The following is a 13,982-nucleotide window of genomic DNA, read 5'->3' on the forward strand; positions in this document are numbered from 1 at the left end:
TTTGTTCAGCGACGTCAGGACTCCTGCCTAGTTGCGAGGGACAACTCGGGATTCTCCTCGAGGCTTGACAGGGCAATTGGGACGCCTCTCCAGCTGAGGCGGGAGACCAAGGGTCCCTTTCCACGTGCCACAAGAATCCTGGGACTCCTATCAAGTTTCACGAGGAGTCAGGCATCGTCTCCTTTGGAGGCACTGATCTCCGCGTACCTCTGGAGTTTTCAAAGGATGTGAGGCCTCCGGTCGCCATGAGGTGGGAAACTAGGTCTTTTTCTGTGGTCTCCACAGGGGATTCAGACATCCGTTCATCTTGAGAGATGCAAGACGAGCCTGCATTCAAGTCACTGCAGGGATATCCGGCCTTATTTCGCGTCAGGGCATCGCAGTGTCCATTCCACTTGAGGCCGCAAAATCAGGGTCCCTCTCACATACCTAGAGCTGAGAGAATCCTCCTCTTGAGGTGCTTGTGGTAAGGTGGTATTCATCTGGAGTCGAAGTTAGGGACTAACCTCTCATCTCGAGTTGATTCTTGGTCCACGGATCTCTTTCATGTTGCTAGAGTGACCTCAGGATCCCTCTAGCCTTGAAACAGTGTTCTTGGGGTTTCTCTGGAGTGCCATCAAGGAAATCAAGGCTCCTTTCATGTGTGATGTGCAACACGGAATTGCTCTGCACGCAGTGCAGGGGAATTGGGCCAAATCTCGCGGCGAGCGGGAAGTCTCATGGTTTTTCTCGAGTTGCGGCGGGAACATGGGGTATATTCTCGAGTTATGACGGGGATGGCCCTTCCACCCACGTGTTTGTTCAGCGACGTCAGGACTCCTGCCTAGTTGCGAGGGACAACTCGGGATTCTCCTCGAGGCTTGACAGGGCAATTGGGACGCCTCTCCAGCTGAGGCGGGAGACCAAGGGTCCCTTTCCACGTGCCACAGGAATCCTGGGACTCCTATCAAGTTTCACGAGGAGTCAGGCATCGTCTCCTTTGGAGGCACTGATCTCCGCGTACCTCTGGAGTTTTCAAAGGATGTGAGGCCTCCGGTCGCCATGAGGTGGGAAACTAGGTCTTTTTCTGTGGTCTCCACAGGGGATTCAGACATCCGTTCATCTTGGGAGATGCAAGACGAGCCTGCATTCAAGTCACTGCAGGGATATCCGGCCTTATTTCGCGTCAGGGCATCGCAGTGTCCATTCCACTTGAGGCCGCAAAATCAGGGTCCCTCTCACATACCTAGAGCTGAGAGAATCCTCCTCTTGAGGTGCTTGTAGTAAGGTGGTATTCCTCTGGAGTCGAAGTTAGGGACTAACCTCTCATCTCGAGTTGATTCTTGGTCCACGGATCTCTTTCATGTTGCTAGAGTGACCTCAGGATCCCTCTAGCCTTGAAACAGTGTTCTTGGGGTTTCTCTGGAGTGCCATCAAGGAAATTAAGACTCCTTTCCTGTGTGATGTGCAACACGGAATTGCTCTGCACGCAGTGCAGGGGAATCGGGCCTCATCTCGGGGCGAGGGGGAAGTCTCATGGTTTTTCTCGAGTTGCGGCGGAAACCTGTGGTATATTCTCGAATTACGATGGGGATGGCCCTTCCACGCACGTGTTTCTTCAGCGACGTCAGGACTCCTGCCTAGTTGCGAGGGACAACTCGGGATTCTCCTCGAGGCTTGGCAGGGCAATTGGGACGCCTCTCCAGCTGAGGCGGGAGACCAAGGGTCCCTTTCCACGTGCCACAGGAATCCTGGGACTCCTATCAAGTTTCACGAGGAGTCAGGCATCGTCTCCTTTGGAGGCATTGATCTCAGCGTACCTCTGGAGTTGTCAAAGGATATGAGGCCTCCGGTCGGGATGAGTTGGGGAACTAGGTCTTTCTCTGTGGTCTACACAGGTGATTCAGACATCCTTTCATCTTGGGAGATGCAAGACGAGCCTGCATTCAAGTCACTGCAGGGATATCCGGCCTTATTTCGAGTCAGGGCATCGTGGTGTCCATTCGACTTGAGGCCGCAATCTCAGGGTCCCTCTCACATACTTAGAGCTGAGAGAAGCCTCCTCTTGAGGTGCTTGTGGTAAGGTGGTATTCCTCTGGAGTCGAATCCAGGGACTAACCTCTCATCTCGAGTTGATTTGTGGTCCACGGAGCTCTTTCGTGTTGCTACAGTGACCTCAGGATCCCTCTAGCCTTGAAACAGTGTTCTTGGGGTTTCTCTGGAGTGCCACCAAGGAAATCAAGACTCCTTTCAAGTGTGATGTGCAACACGGCATTGCTCTGCACGCAGTGCAGGGTAATCGGGCCTCATCTCGCGGCGAGTGGGAAGTCTCATGGTTCTTCTCGAGTTGCAGCGGGAACCTGGGGTATATTCTCGAGTTACGACGGGGATGGCCCTTCCACCCACGTGTTTGTTCAGCGACGTCAGGACTCCTGCCTAGTTGCGAGGGACAACTCGGGATTGTCCTCGAGGCTTGGCAGGGCAATTGGGACGCCTCTCCAGCTGAGGCGGGAGACCAAGTGTCCCTTTCCACGTGCCACATGAATCTTGTGACTCCTATCAAGTTTCACGAGGACTCAGGCATCGTCTCCTTTGGAGGCACTGATCTCCGCGTACGTCTGGAGTTTTCAAAGGATGTGAGGCCTCCGGTCGCGATGAGGTGGGGAACTAGGTCATTCTCTGTGGTCTCCACAGGGGATTCAGACATCCTTTCGTCTTGGGAGATGCAAGACGAGCCTGCATTCAAGTCACTGCAGGGATATCCGGCCTTATTTCCCGTCAGGGCATCGCAGTGTCCATTCCACTTAAGGCCGCAAAATCAAGGTCCCTCTCACATACCTAGAGCTGAGAGAAGCCTCCTCTTGAGGTGCTTGTGGTAAGGTAGTATTCCTATGGAGTCGAATCCAGGGACTAACCTCTCATCTCGTGTTGATTTTTGGTCCACGGAGCTCTTTCGTGTTGCTACAGTGACCTCAGGATCGCTCTAGCCTTGAAACAGTGTTCTTGGGGTTTCTCTGGAGTGCCATCAAGGAAATCAAGGCTCCTTTCATGTGTGATGTGCAACACGGAATTGCTCTGCACGCAGTGCAGGGGAATCAGGCCTCATCTCGCGGCGAGGGAGAAGTCTCATGGTTTTTCTCGAGTTGAGGCGGGAATCTGGGGTTTATTCTCGAGTTACGACGGGGATGGCCCTTCCACACACGTGTTTGTTCAGCGATGGCCGAACTCCTGCCTAGTTGCGAGGGACAACTCGGGAATGTCCTCGAGGCTTGGCAGGGAAATTGGGACGCCTCTTCATCCGAGGCGGGAGACCAAGTGTCCGTTTCCACGTGCCACATTAATCCTGGGACTCCTATCAAGTTTCACGAGGAGTCAGGCATCGTCTCCTTTGGAGGCACTGATCTCCGCGTACCTCTGGAGTTTTCAAAGGATGTGAGGCCTCCGGTCGCCATGAGGTGGGAAACTAGGTCTTTCTCTGTGGTCTCCACAGGGGATTCAGACATTCGTTCATCTTGGGAGATGCAAGACGAGCCTGCATTCAAGTCACTGCAGGGATATCCGGCCTTATTTCGCGTCAGGGCATCGCAGTGTCCATTCCACTTGAGGCCGCAAAATCAGGGTCCCTCTCACATACCTAGAGCTGAGAGAAGCCTCCTCTTGAGGTGCTTGTGGTAAGGTGGTATTCCTCTGGAGTCGATTCCAGGGACTAACCTCTCATCTCGAGTTGATTCTTGGTCAACGGAGCTCTTTCGTGTTGCTACAGTGACCTCAGGATCCCTCTAGCCTTGAAACAGTGTTCTTTGGGTTTCTTTGGAGTGCCATCAAGGAAATTAAGACTCCTTTCATGTGTGATGTGCAACACGGAATTGCTCTGCACGCAGTGCAGGGGAATCGGGCCTCATCTCGGGGCGAGGGGGAAGTCTCATGGTTTTTCTCGAGTTGCGGCGGAAACCTGTGGTATATTCTCGAGTTACGACGGGGATGGCCCTTCCACACACGTGTTTGTTCAGCGACGTCAGGACTCCTGCCTAGTTGCGAGGGACAACTCGGGATTCTCCTCGAGGCTTGGCAGGGCAATTGGGACGCCTCTCCAGCTGAGGCGGGAGACCAAGGGTCCCTTTCCACGTGCCACATGAATCCTGGGACTCCTATCAAGTTTCACGAGGAGTCAGGCATCGTCTCCTTTGGAGGCATTGATCTCAGCGTACCTCTGGAGTTGTCAAAGGATGTGAGGCCTCCGGTCGGGATGAGTTGGGGAACTAGGTCTTTCTCTGTGGTCTACACAGGTGATTCAGACATCCTTTCATCTTGGGAGATGCAAGTCGAGCCTGCATTCAAGTCACTGCAGGGATATCCGGCCTTATTTCGAGTCAGGGCATCGTGGTGTGCATTCGACTTGAGGCCGCAATCTCAGGGTCCCTCTCACATACTTAGAGCTGAAAGAAGCCTCCTCTTGAGGTGCTTGTGGTAAGGTGGTATTCCTCTGGAGTCGAATCCAGGGACTAACCTCTCATCTCGAGTTGATTTGTGGTCCACGGAGCTCTTTCGTGTTGCTACAGTGACCTCAGGATCCCTCTAGCCTTGAAACAGTGTTCTTGGGGTTTCTCTGGAGTGCCACCAAGGAAATCAAGACTCCTTTCAAGTGTGATGTGCAACACGGAATTGCTCTGCACGCAGTGCAGGGGAATCGGGCCTCATCTCGCGGCGAGGGGGAAGTCTCATGGTTCTTCTCGAGTTGCGGCGGGAACCTGGGGTATATTCTCGAGTTACGACGGGGATGGCCCTTCCACCCACGTGTTTGTTCAGCGATGTCAGGACTCCTGCCTAGTTGCGAGGGACAACTCGGGATTCTCCTCGAGGCTTGGCAGGGCAATTAGGACGCCTCTCCAGCTGAGGCGGGAGACCAAGTGTCCCTTTCCACGTGCCACATGAATCCTGTGACTCCTATCAAGTTTCACGAGGACTCAGGCATCGTCTCCTTTGGAGGCACTGATCTCCGCGTACCTCTGGAGTTTTCAAAGGATGTGAGGCCTCCGGTCGCGATGAGGTGGGGAACTAGGTCATTCTCTGTGGTCTCCACAGGGGATTCAGACATCCTTTCGTCTTGGGAGATGCAAGACGAGCCTGCATTCAAGTCACTGCAGGGATATCCGGCCTTATTTCGCGTCAGGGCATCGCAGTGTCCATTCCACTTGAGGCCGCAAAATCAAGGTCCCTCTCACATACCTAGAGCTGAGAGAAGCCTCCTCTTGAGGTGCTTGTGGTAAGGTAGTATTCCTATGGAGTCGAATCCAGGGACTAACCTCTCATCTCGAGTTGATTTTTGGTCCACGGAGCTCTTTCGTGTTGCTAGAGTGACCTCAGGATCCCTCTAGCCTTGAAACAGTGTTCTTGGGGTTTCTCTGGAGTGCCATCAAGGAAATTAAGACTCCTTTCATGTGTGATGTGCAACACGGAATTGCTCTGCACGCAGTGCAGGGGAATCGGGCCTCATCTCGGGGCGAGGGGGAAGTCTCATGGATTTTCTCGAGTTGCGGCGGAAACCTGTGGTATATTCTCGAGTTACGACGGGGATGGCCCTTCCACACACGTGTTTGTTCAGCGACGTCAGGACTCCTGCCTAGTTGCGAGGGACAACTCGGGATTCTCCTCGAGGCTTGACAGGCCAATTGGGACGCCTCTCCAGCTGAGGCGGGAGACCAAGGGTCCCTTTCCACGTGCCACAAGAATCCTGGGACTCCTATCAAGTTTCACGAGGAGTCAGGCATCGTCTCCTTTGGAGGCACTGATCTCCGCGTACTTCTGGAGTTTTCAAAGGATGTGAGGCCTCCGGTCGCGATGAGGTGGGGAACTAGGTCTTTTTCTGTGGTCTCCACAGGGGATTCAGACATCCGTTCATCTTGAGAGAAGCAAGACGAGCCTGCATTCAAGTCACTGCAGGGATATCCGGCCTTATTTCGAGTCAGGGCATTGCAGTGTCCATTCCACTTGAGGCCGCAAAATCAGGGTCCCTCTCACATACCTAGAGCTGAGAGAAGCCTCCTCTTGAGGTGCTTGTAGTAAGGTGGTATTGCCCTGGAGTCGAAGCCAGGGACTAACCTCTCATCTCGAGTTGATTTGTGGTCCACGGAGCTCTTTCGTGTTGCTACAGTGACCTCAGGATCCCTCTAGCCTTGAAACAGTGTTCTTGGGGTTTCTCTGGAGTGCCATCAAGGAAATCAAGGCTCCTTTCATGTGTGATGTGCAACACGGAATTGCTCTGCACGCAGTGCAGGGGAATTGGGCCACATCTCGCGGCGAGCGGGAAGTCTCATGGTTTTTCTCGAGTTGCGGCGGGAACCTGGGGTATATTCTCGAGTTATGACGGGGATGGCCCTTCCACCCACGTGTTTGTTCAGCGACGTCAGGACTCCTGCCTAGTTGCGAGGGACAACTCGGGATTCTCCTCGAGGCTTGACAGGGCAATTGGGACGCCTCTCCAGCTGAGGCGGGAGACCAAGGGTCCCTTTCCACGTGCCACAGGAATCCTGGGACTCCTATCAAGTTTCACGAGGAGTCAGGCATCGTCTCCTTTGGAGGCACTGATCTCCGCGTACCTCTGGAGTTTTCAAAGGATGTGAGGCCTCCGGTCGCCATGAGGTGGGAAACTAGGTCTTTTTCTGTGGTCTCCACAGGGGATTCAGACATCCGTTCATCTTGGGAGATGCAAGACGAGCCTGCATTCAAGTCACTGCAGGGATATCCGGCCTTATTTCGAGTCAGGGCATCGCAGTGTCCATTCCACTTGAGGCCGCAAAATCAGGGTCCCTCTCACATACCTAGAGCTGAGAGAATCCTCCTCTTGAGGTGCTTGTAGTAAGGTGGTATTCCTCTGGAGTCGAAGTTAGGGACTAACCTCTCATCTCGAGTTGATTCTTGGTCCACGGATCTCTTTCATGTTGCTAGAGTGACCTCAGGATCCCTCTAGCCTTGAAACAGTGTTCTTGGGGTTTCTCTGGAGTGCCATCAAGGAAATTAAGACTCCTTTCCTGTGTGATGTGCAACACGGAATTGCTCTGCACGCAGTGCAGGGGAATCGGGCCTCATCTCGGGGCGAGGGGGAAGTCTCATGGTTTTTCTCGAGTTGCGGCGGAAACCTGTGGTATATTCTCGAATTACGATGGGGATGGCCCTTCCACGCACGTGTTTGTTCAGCGACGTCAGGACTCCTGCCTAGTTGCGAGGGACAACTCGGGATTCTCCTCGAGGCTTGGCAGGGCAATTGGGACGCCTCTCCAGCTGAGGCGGGAGACCAAGGGTCCCTTTCCACGTGCCACAGGAATCCTGGGACTCCTATCAAGTTTCACGAGGAGTCAGGCATCGTCTCCTTTGGAGGCATTGATCTCAGCGTACCTCTGGAGTTGTCAAAGGATGTGAGGCCTCCGGTCGGGATGAGTTGGGGAACTAGGTCTTTCTCTGTGGTCTACACAGGTGATTCAGACATCCTTTCATCTTGGGAGATGCAAGACGAGCCTGCATTCAAGTCACTGCAGGGATATCCGGCCTTATTTCGAGTCAGGGCATCGTGGTGTCCATTCGACTTGAGGCCGCAATCTCAGGGTCCCTCTCACATACTTAGAGCTGAGAGAAGCCTCCTCTTGAGGTGCTTGTGGTAAGGTGGTATTCCTCTGGAGTCGAATCCAGGGACTAACCTCTCATCTCGAGTTGATTTGTGGTCCACGGAGCTCTTTCGTGTTGCTACAGTGACCTCAGGATCCCTCTAGCCTTGAAACAGTGTTCTTGGGGTTTCTCTGGAGTGCCACCAAGGAAATCAAGACTCCTTTCAAGTGTGATGTGCAACACGGAATTGCTCTGCACGCAGTGCAGGGTAATCGGGCCTCATCTCGGGGCGAGGGGGAAGTCTCATGGTTCTTCTCGAGTTGCGGCGGGAACCTGGGGTATATTCTCGAGTTACGACGGGGATGGCCCTTCCACACACGTGTTTGTTCAGCGACGTCAGGACTCCTGCCTAGTTGCGAGGGACAACTCGGGATTCTCCTCGAGGCTTGGCAGGGCAATTGGGACGCCTCTCCAGCTGAGGCGGGAGACCAAGTGTCCCTTTCCACGTGCCACATGAATCCTGTGACTCCTATCAAGTTTCACGAGGACTCAGGCATCGTCTCCTTTGGAGGCACTGATCTCCGCGTACCTCTGGAGTTTTCAAAGGATGTGAGGCCTCCGGTCGCGATGAGGTGGGGAACTAGGTCATTCTCTGTGGTCTCCACAGGGGATTCAGACATCCTTTCGTCTTGGGAGATGCAAGACGAGCCTGCATTCAAGTCACTGCAGGGATATCCGGCCTTATTTCGCGTCAGGGCATCGCAGTGTCCATTCCACTTAAGGCCGCAAAATCAAGGTCCCTCTCACATACCTAGAGCTGAGAGAAGCCTCCTCTTGAGGTGCTTGTGGTAAGGTAGTATTCCTATGGAGTCGAAGCCGGGGACTAACCTCTCATCTCGTGTTGATTTTTGGTCCACGGAGCTCTTTCGTGTTGCTACAGTGACCTCAGGATCGCTCTAGCCTTGAAACAGTGTTCTTGGGGTTTCTCTGGAGTGCCATCAAGGAAATCAAGGCTCCTTTCATGTGTGATGTGCAACACGGAATTGCTCTGCACGCAGTGCAGGGGAATCAGGCCTCATCTCGCGGCGAGGGAGAAGTCTCATGGTTTTTCTCGAGTTGAGGCGGGAATCTGGGGTTTATTTTCGAGTTACGACGGGGATGGCCCTTCCACACACGTGTTTGTTCAGCGATGGCCGAACTCCTGCCTAGTTGCGAGGGACAACTCGGGAATGTCCTCGAGGCTTGGCAGGGAAATTGGGACGCCTCTTCATCCGAGGCGGGAGACCAAGGGTCCGTTTCCACGTGCCACATTAATCCTGGGACTCCTATCAAGTTTCACGAGGAGTCAGGCATCGTCTCCTTTGGAGGCACTGATCTCCGCGTCCCTCTGGAGTTTTCAAAGGATGTGAGGCCTCCGGTCGCCATGAGGTGGGAAACTAGGTCTTTCTCTGTGGTCTCCACAGGGGATTCAGACATTCGTTCATCTTGGGAGATGCAAGACGAGCCTGCATTCAAGTCACTGCAGGGATATCCGGCCTTATTTCGCGTCAGGGCATCGCAGTGTCCATTCCACTTGAGGCCGCAAAATCAGGGTCCCTCTCACATACCTAGAGCTGAGAGAAGCCTCCTCTTGAGGTGCTTGTGGTAAGGTGGTATTCCTCTGGAGTCGATTCCAGGGACTAACCTCTCATCTCGAGTTGATTCTTGGTCAACGGAGCTCTTTCGTGTTGCTACAGTGACCTCAGGATCCCTCTAGCCTTGAAACAGTGTTCTTTGGGTTTCTCTGGAGTGCCATCAAGGAAATTAAGACTCCTTTCATGTGTGATGTGCAACACGGAATTGCTCTGCACGCAGTGCAGGGGAATCGGGCCTCATCTCGGGGCGAGGGGGAAGTCTCATGGTTTTTCTCGAGTTGCGGCGGAAACCTGTGGTATATTCTCGAGTTACGACGGGGATGGCCCTTCCACACACGTGTTTGTTCAGCGACGTCAGGACTCCTGCCTAGTTGCGAGGGACAACTCGGGATTCTCCTCGAGGCTTGGCAGGGCAATTGGGACGCCTCTCCAGCTGAGGCGGGAGACCAAGGGTCCCTTTCCACGTGCCACATGAATCCTGGGACTCCTATCAAGTTTCACGAGGAGTCAGGCATCGTCTCCTTTGGAGGCATTGATCTCAGCGTACCTCTGGAGTTGTCAAAGGATGTGAGGCCTCCGGTCGGGATGAGTTGGGGAACTAGGTCTTTCTCTGTGGTCTACACAGGTGATTCAGACATCCTTTCATCTTGGGAGATGCAAGACGAGCCTGCATTCAAGTCACTGCAGGGATATCCGGCCTTATTTCGAGTCAGGGCATCGTGGTGTCCATTCGACTTGAGGCCGCAATCTCAGGGTCCCTCTCACATACTTAGAGCTGAGAGAAGCCTCCTCTTGAGGTGCTTGTGGTAAGGTGGTATTCCTCTGGAGTCGAATCCAGGGACTAACCTCTCATCTCGAGTTGATTTGTGGTCCACGGAGCTCTTTCGTGTTGCTACAGTGACCTCAGGATCCCTCTAGCCTTGAAACAGTGTTCTTGGGGTTTCTCTGGAGTGCCACCAAGGAAATCAAGACTCCTTTCAAGTGTGATGTGCAACACGGAATTGCTCTGCACGCAGTGCAGGGGAATCGGGCCTCATCTCGCGGCGAGGGGGAAGTCTCATGGTTCTTCTCGAGTTGCGGCGGGAACCTGGGGTATATTCTCGAGTTACGACGGGGATGGCCCTTCCACCCACGTGTTTGTTCAGCGATGTCAGGACTCCTGCCTAGTTGCGAGGGACAACTCGGGATTCTCCTCGAGGCTTGGCAGGGCAATTAGGACGCCTCTCCAGCTGAGGCGGGAGACCAAGTGTCCCTTTCCACGTGCCACATGAATCCTGTGACTCCTATCAAGTTTCACGAGGACTCAGGCATCGTCTCCTTTGGAGGCACTGATCTCCGCGTACCTCTGGAGTTTTCAAAGGATGTGAGGCCTCCGGTCGCGATGAGGTGGGGAACTAGGTCATTCTCTGTGGTCTCCACAGGGGATTCAGACATCCTTTCGTCTTGGGAGATGAAAGACGAGCCTGCATTCAAGTCACTGCAGGGATATCCGGCCTTATTTCGCGTCAGGGCATCGCAGTGTCCATTCCACTTGAGGCCGCAAAATCAAGGTCCCTCTCACATACCTAGAGCTGAGAGAAGCCTCCTCTTGAGGTGCTTGTGGTAAGGTAGTATACCTCTGGAGTCGAAGCCAGGGACTAACCTCTCATCTCGAGTTGATTTTTGGTCCACGGAGCTCTTTCGTGTTGCTACAGTGACCTCAGGATCGCTCTAGCCTTGAAACAGTGTTCTTGGGGTTTCTCTGGAGTGCCATCAAGGAAATCAAGGCTCCTTTCATGTGTGATGTGCAACACGGAATTGCTCTGCATGCAGTGCAGGGGAATCAGGCCTCATCTCGCGGCGAGGGAGAAGTCTCATGGTTTTTCTCGAGTTGAGGCGGGAATCTGGGGTTTATTCTCGAGTTACGACGGGGATGGCCCTTCCACACACGTGTTTGTTCAGCGATGGCAGAACTCCTGCCTAGTTGCGAGGGACAACTCGGGATTGTCCTCGAGGCTTGGCAGGGAAATTGGGACGCCTCTTCATCCGAGGCGGGAGACCAAGGGTCCCTTTCCACGTGCCACAGGAATCCTGGGACTCCTATCAAGTTTCACGAGGAGTCAGGCATCGTCTCCTTTGGAGGCACTGATCCCTGCGTACCTCTGGAGTTGTCAAAGGATATGAGGCCTCCGGTCGGGATGAGTTGGGGAACTAGGTCTTTCTCTGTGGTCTACACAGGGGATTCAGACATCCTTTCATCTTGGGAGATGCAAGACGAGCCTGCATTCAAGTCACTGCAGGGATATCCGGCCTTATTTCGAGTCAGGGAATCGTGGTGTCCATTCGACTTGAGGCCGCAAACTCAGGGTCCCTCTCACATACTTAGAGCTGAGAGAAGCCTACTCTTGAGGTGCTTGTGGTAAGGTGGTATTCCTCTGGAGTCGAATCCAGGGACTAACCTCTCATCTCGAGTTGATTTGTGGTCCACGGAGCTCTTTCGTGTTGCTTCAGTGACCTCAGGATCCCTCTAGCGTTAAAACAGTGTTCTTGGGGTTTCTCTGGAGTGCCACCAAGGAAATCAAGGCTCCTTTCAAGTGTGATGTGCAACACGGAATTGCTCTGCACGCAGTGCAGGGGAATCGGGCCTCATCTCGGGGCGAGGGGGAAGTCTCATGGTTTTTCTCGAGTTGCGGCGGAAACCTGTGGTATATTCTCGAGTTACGACGGGGATGGCCCTTCCAGCCACGTGTTTGTTCAGCGACGTCAGGACTCCTGCCTAGTTGCGAGGGACAACTCGGGATTCTCCTCGAGGCTTGGCAGGGCAATTGGGACGCCTCTCCAGCTGAGGCGGGAGACCAAGGGTCCCTTTCCACGTGCCACAGGAATTCTGGGACTCCTATCAAGTTTCACGAGGAGTCAGGCATCGTCTCCTTTGGAGGCACTGATCTCCGCGTACCTCTGGAGTTGTCAAAGGATGTGAGGCCTCCGGTCGCGATGAGGTGGGGATTTAGTTCTTTTTCTGTGGTCTCCACAGGGGATTCGGACATCCTTTCGTCTTGGGAGATGCAAGACGAGCCTGCATTCAAGTCACTGCAGCGATATCCGGCCTTATTTCGCGTCAGGGCATCGCAGTGTCCATTCCACTTGAGTCCGCAAAATCAGGGTCCCTCTCACATACCGAGAGCTGAGAGTAGCCTCCTCTTGAGGTGCTTGTGGTAAGGTGGTATTCCTCTGGAGTCGAAGCCAGGGACTAACCTCTCATCTCGAGTTGATTTTTGGTCCACGGAGCTCTTTCGTGTTGCTACAGTAACCTCAGGATCCCTCTAGCCTTGAAACAGTGTTCTTGGGGTTTCTCTGGAGTGCCATCAAGGAAATCAAGGCTCCTTTCATGTGTGATGTGCAATACGGAATTGCTCTGCATGCAGTGCAGGAGAATCGGGCCTCATCTCGCGGCGAGGGGGAAGTCTCATGGTTTTTCTCGAGTTGCGGCGGGACCCTGGGGTATATTCTCGAGTTATGACGGGAATGGCCCTTCCACCCACGTGTTTGTTCAGCGACGTCAGGACTCCTGCTTATTTGTGAGGGACAACTCGGGATTCTGCTCGAGGCTTGGCAGGGCAATTGGGACGCCTCTCTACCTGAGGCGGGAGACCAAGGGTCCCTTTCCATGTGCCACAGGAATCCTGGGACTCCTATCAAGCTTCACGAGGAGTCAGGCATCGTCTCCTTTGGAGGCACTGATCTCCGCGTACCTCTGGAGTTTTCAAAGGATGTGAGGCCTCCGGTCGCGATGAGGTGGGGAACTAGATCTTTCTCTGAGGTATCCACAGGGGATTCAGACATCCTTTCGTCTTGGGAGAGGCAAGACGCGCCTGCATTCAAGTCACTGCAGGGATATCCGGCCTTATTTCACGTCAGGGCATCGCAGTGTCCATTCCACTTGAGGCCGCAAACTCAGGGTCCCTCTCACATACCTAGAGCTGAGAGAAGCCTCCTTTTGAGGTGCTTGTGGTAAGGTAGTATTCCTATGGAGTCGAATCCAGGGACTAACCTCTCATCTCGAGTTGATTTTTGGTCCACGGAGCACTTTCGTGTTGCTACAGTGACCTCAGGATCGCTCTAGCCTTGAAACAGTGTTCTTGGGGTTTCTCTGGAGTGCCATCAAGGAAATTAAGACTCCTTTCATGTGTGATGTGCAGCACGGAATTGCTCTGCACGCAGTGCAGGGGAATCGGGCCTCATCTCGGGGCGAGGGGGAAGTCTCATGGATTTTCTCGAGTTGCGGCGGAAACCTGTGGTATATTCTCGAGTTACGACGGGGATGGCCCTTCCACACACGTGTTTGTTCAGCGACGTCAGGACTCCTGCCTAGTTGGGAGGGACAACTCGGGATTCTCCTCGAGGCTTGACAGGCCAATTGGGACGCCTCTCCAGCTGAGGCGGGAGACCAAGGGTCCCTTTCCACGTGCCACAGGAATCCTGGGACTCCTATCAAGTTTCACGAGGAGTCAGGCATCGTCTCCTTTGGAGGCACTGATCTCCGCGTACCTCTGGAGTTTTCAAAGGATGTGAGGCCTCCGGTCGCGATGAGGTGGGGAACTAGGTCTTTTTCTGTGGTCTCCACAGGGGATTCAGACATCCGTTCATCTTGGGAGAAGCAAGACGAGCCTGCATTCAAGTCACTGCAGGGATATCCGGCCTTATTTCGAGTCAGGGCATTGCAGTGTCCATTCCACTTGAGGCCGCAAAATCAGGGTCCCTCTCACATACCTAGAGCTGAGAGAAGCCTCC

This window comes from Cervus elaphus, chromosome 25 (genome assembly GCF_910594005.1).
Source record: "Cervus elaphus chromosome 25, mCerEla1.1, whole genome shotgun sequence".
Classification (NCBI taxonomy): Eukaryota; Metazoa; Chordata; class Mammalia; order Artiodactyla; family Cervidae; genus Cervus; species Cervus elaphus.